The sequence below is a fragment of the Rhagoletis pomonella genome, unplaced genomic scaffold (assembly GCF_013731165.1).
Source record: "Rhagoletis pomonella isolate Grant_MI unplaced genomic scaffold, Rhpom_1.0 Rhpom_scaffold_00002, whole genome shotgun sequence".
Taxonomy (NCBI): domain Eukaryota; kingdom Metazoa; phylum Arthropoda; class Insecta; order Diptera; family Tephritidae; genus Rhagoletis; species Rhagoletis pomonella.
Genome location: NW_023458556.1, coordinates 65,564,980 through 65,569,737, shown reverse-complemented (window position 1 = coordinate 65,569,737; position 4,758 = coordinate 65,564,980). Strand labels below are relative to the sequence as shown.

At 31.5% G+C, this 4,758-nt stretch overlaps 1 protein-coding gene across 1 annotated transcript in view; it reads left to right on the top strand.

Annotated features, from left to right (window-relative positions):
• The window catches only part of LOC118733983 (putative ATP-dependent RNA helicase TDRD12), a 38,063-nt gene that overhangs the window by 24,622 nt on the left and 8,683 nt on the right, over positions 1 to 4,758 (top strand). The gene's annotated exons all lie outside the window — the stretch shown is intronic.

Here is a 4,758-nt window from a genome sequence, read left to right as displayed (position 1 = left end):
AAACTATTCATAGTCGCCTTAGTTTCGACTTTTCTGGCTAAGTACCAACTTAAATTTTAGTTTCGGCTGCAGCTGCAACTAAGTAATAATAACTAAGTCGTAACTAGGAAGAAGTATTTTATCAAATTAAGGGAAAACAGACGAAATATGTAAAAATTAAGTTGGAAGAGGGTGATTTTGATAATATTGAATAAACTCCAATTAAAATTTACAAAGATCGATCCATTTTAATCGGAAGGTGAAATTAAATGCGTATTACAATTCGAATAAAGCTACATCACAATTTTATAATTGGAATAATTTAGATACATTTTCAAAAAATAAGTCAGTTTCACGCTAGTTCTTTTTAAGTAAATTTGTGCATAACATTTAGATATATACAATTTTATGTTCCACAGCATGCTTTCGATAAACATCGACTTCACATCACTACGGTTGTTCTGGCTATTTCACACAAATAACAAGAAAATGATACCTTATTCTTTTGCATAATCATGCAATTAAAATAAAAATTACATAAACGGATGATCAAACTTGATATTATTTAATAAAAATGTAATTTTTCCAAAATATAGTAAAGAAAAATCGATACATTTTCTCACTCGTTTTGCTATATCGTAAACTAAGTCGAAACTACTTAGTAGAAGTCTGAAATGCGACTATGAATAGAGGTAAATTTTACGTTGGTACTTAAATTTAAGTTGCAACTTTGTTAGTTTCGACTTAGTTGCTGGACTATGAATACGCGCCATTGGAATTAACTAAATTAATTAAGTAAACAAGTACTTACTTACATTTTCGCTCAAGTTTGTAATTTTTTAAACTTATCGAACTGTTCAAATTATCGTCGCAAAAAATGCAACCATGTTCCACAATCATGATTTCCCTAATTGCAATTTCTTGCTGGAAAAATTTTTCCAGCTTGAATTTGCAACTTCTTTCCAAGAACTAGTCTTTCTACTCGTGATTTATTTAAATAAATCATGTGAAATTTAGTTAAAACAGTTTAACCGTTTTTAGCCGGTTGGTCCAAAAAGTTCGGGCAACACTGGTCTCAGTTAAATTTTTTTACTTTTTTTCACTTCCGCGCAGCTCATTTATACATTTTTTTGCCATCTTCACCCTTTATTACTCTCGTAGTACATACATAACTACAACCCAAAGAAACTTAGATATACATATACATATTTACATACGTACATGCATACCCTGCAGTAAAAGGAACTAGTAAAATTTGAGCTATTTCGCTAACCCTTAGTAAACGTTTCTAGTCCAAATCCACTTTATTCGTTTATTTAATTTTTTCAATATTTTTATTCAATAATATCGGAATTACAGTATAGAACAACATGCTTTTTCAAATTACACTGGCTTACTAATTTTAATTTGGTTTTTGTTCTCCAATACCATAATCATTCCAGATTTTTTTTATGAAAAAAATAAAAAAAACAAATATTAACAGGAGAAAAGTTAAAAAACTAACAGGTTCTGTGTAAAATTTTTGCAGTTGTGCTATAGCCTGTTCTGTTACAAACAAATCAAGTTACTAATGAAGAAAATCGATGGATAAATAAAGAAGTAATGAGTGGCCAAATGAAAATGCGCATGATTTTTTGTATGAGAAATGAGCAGGAAATAATATTACTCATACGCCATGTACACCTAAGTAGCACGCTTTTATGCTGATATTTCACACAATAAATCTTCGCGCATTTTCATTTGACCACTCATTACTTCTTTATTTATACTTCGATTTTCTTTATGTGTTACATGTCAACAATAATCATGACTTATTTTACCAGCAAAAAGTAAAAGAACCCGGTTTTTTCAAAATTGCTAACCGGTGCAAAAAACGATTTCGTTTTTGAAATTACTGTGATATAATCCTTTTAGGAGCAAAGTTTCAACAAATTCAGAACATTCCTATTTTTCTGCATTGTTTGTATGGAGTCGGTTCACTATGTGGCGAACTGTGCTTTTCATCTGCTGACCGAGTTCATCGGAATCGACTTCGATTCCAAGTCGTTTGGCAAATTGGGTATGCGTGCACATAAACTATTTCAACGTCTTTTCATGTATGTAAATATGTACTTATGTATGTATGTATGAAAATAATTTATTTACATACATACATAGATGCATTCGTACACGTCTCAGTCAGTGTTGCCATTTCAGACATTTTCCGGCTAGATTTAGCCAGTTGCGATAGCAAACAGCCGGAGAAATTTCGATTTAGCCGGCAGCCGATTTGTTAGCCGTTTTGTAAAAAATAATTAGCAGTTTTTAGCCGATTTTGTTATTTGCCTTGTGTTCTTAAAATTCAAATATATATGTTTAAGCGATCTAAAATCTGTTAGAAATGGCTACTACCCTTATCGCAGAGAAAATTTTCATGTCAGGCAGGGTTATATAAAATTGGGCCGATATCGCTTATTTTTATTTTAAACGAATATATTTTTTCTAAAGAAGGCCGTAGCGGGGTTTAAGGTAAGGGAAAAATTGATATTTTCAAGCACTATGTACACATGTGGTCGATTCCACAGAAAAGTAAACCAGTCCGATTTTTTCTTTCTTTCAAATATTGTACATATTGGTGATTATTGGTATTCACTATGTCTGTCACTCAAGTAGCACACTGGTGTATAACTTGGTGTAGATTTACGAATTTCGGTATAAATCTGATTAATTGCACCAAAATTCACGAATTTACACCAAGTTATACACCAGTGTGCTACCTGAGCAGCTGCTTCTGACACTTATTCTTATCAATTTCAAGCATGTTATGTTAAATATTTTACTCCTCTTGTCGAAAGATTTTTCACGAACCTAAAAACAGTTTTCAATACTACAACCAGGAGAGATACAAAAATATTAGCTTTCCTTGATTTATTTTGGCTGATAAAGTTCTGACCGATAGAAAATAAATTAGTTTAACAGGATACGTTCTAAGTTAGCGAAAAAGTTGTTTAGAACTCCTATTAAGTCGTAATGAAATGTACCACAAATTTCCGGTGTAACGTAGTCAGTGAAAAACTAAAAAAGTTGTTTTTCGTATACTTAAGTACCCTTTCCAAAAGGATATTTAACATGATTTCTTAGTATTGGCGATGTTTTACTGACGTCATATGGAAAAAATAAATCTTAGCTGAGTTCGTTGTACAATTACCTAATAAATAAATGTAACGTGGCCAGTGATTTTCTTTTTATTTAAAAGTTTTAATGACTTGGTAACGATTCTCATTTCATTTTAGCAATAATTAATAAGACATATTTAAGAAAGTGTTTGCGTGTACAATTGCGAATTGAGCGTTATACTACTAAATTTTGACAACTATTATGCTTAAATAAATGGTACTTTAGATGAACTTACGCCTATTTTAAGTTATTAAACATATGTGGTTTTTACAGTAAAGTTAAATAAATATTATTTGCGACCATAATATGAAGATTTTCCGGTCAAAAATTTTAGTGTACTAATCATTTTTGACCTAGTTATAATTTCTAAGGATAATCGAGTTATATTTCTTAATCCTTCAATAGAAGATTTCCAATTTTAGCTTTTTTTATGATGACAGAATAAGAATGTGATGAAAAAATTTATGCGCAAAGCCTTTTGGTTAAAGGCCAGTATGCAGCTCTCAAGAAAAGCAAAAAAAAGCAAAAACTCCATATAAAATGACGTACAAGAAATGGCTAAAAAAATTTTTTTATTTCTTATTTTAATTTAATTTTTATTTAATTTTCTTAAGAAATTTGCTACGCTTTCTACTACGGTTTTCTAAAGTTTTTTTGTGAAAAAAGAGCACAAGGCAACCCATGCTTGCAACAGAAATATATGCCCGTTCCATTATTTCTTGAGGAAAGAGCGAGGCAACAGGCTGGTGAAGTATCAGTTGTCGAAATTCCTTGGGCACACACTCGAAATAAAGGCAATTTTTTTCTTTACCGTTTTGTTGAGTGCTGCGTACCAGCCTTAAACCTTGCCCAAGCGAACCGTACGTGTAACGTGACCAGTGTTTTGTGTAACGTTACCAGTGCCCAAATTTCATGAAAAAAAATCCAAAATTTACAACAATTGAGTATGCATATGTCCACCTGCATTCATTGCAGATGCCATACTGAAAAACTATTAATAATTTGCAAGTTTCCCTGCCAGCTAGTGTCCACGGTTGCATTTCAAACATAAGAAATTTGTATAGAATTTTTAAAATTCTTTCAGAGGGGCAAAAAACAGGATCTGCATGTTTATTTCTTGTTAGTCCGGCTTTCTTCAACATGCGTTTCAGTTTCTTTGTCGTAGTAACTGTCGAGTTTCCTATATCGACTCTTGTTGAGATTGCATTCCGATTACGAATACAGTTTTTTCAGCCCAGTACCTTTCAAATCATTGGCGCATATTCATAGTCAAATTTAGTACTCAACTAAGTCGAAACTATTCTAAGTCACACCTAAACTATTCATAGTCGCCTTAGTTTCGACTTTTCTGGCTAAGTACCAACTTAAATTTTAGTTTCGGCTGCAGCTGCAACTAAGTAATAATAACTAAGTCGTAACTAGGAAGAAGTATTTTATCAAATTAAGGGAAAACAGACGAAATATGTAAAAATTAAGTTGGAAGAGGGTGATTTTGATAATATTGAATAAACTCCAATTAAAATTTACAAAGATCGATCCATTTTAATCGGAAGGTGAAATTAAATGCGTATTACAATTCGAATAAAGCTACATCACAATTTTATAATTGGAATAATTTAGATA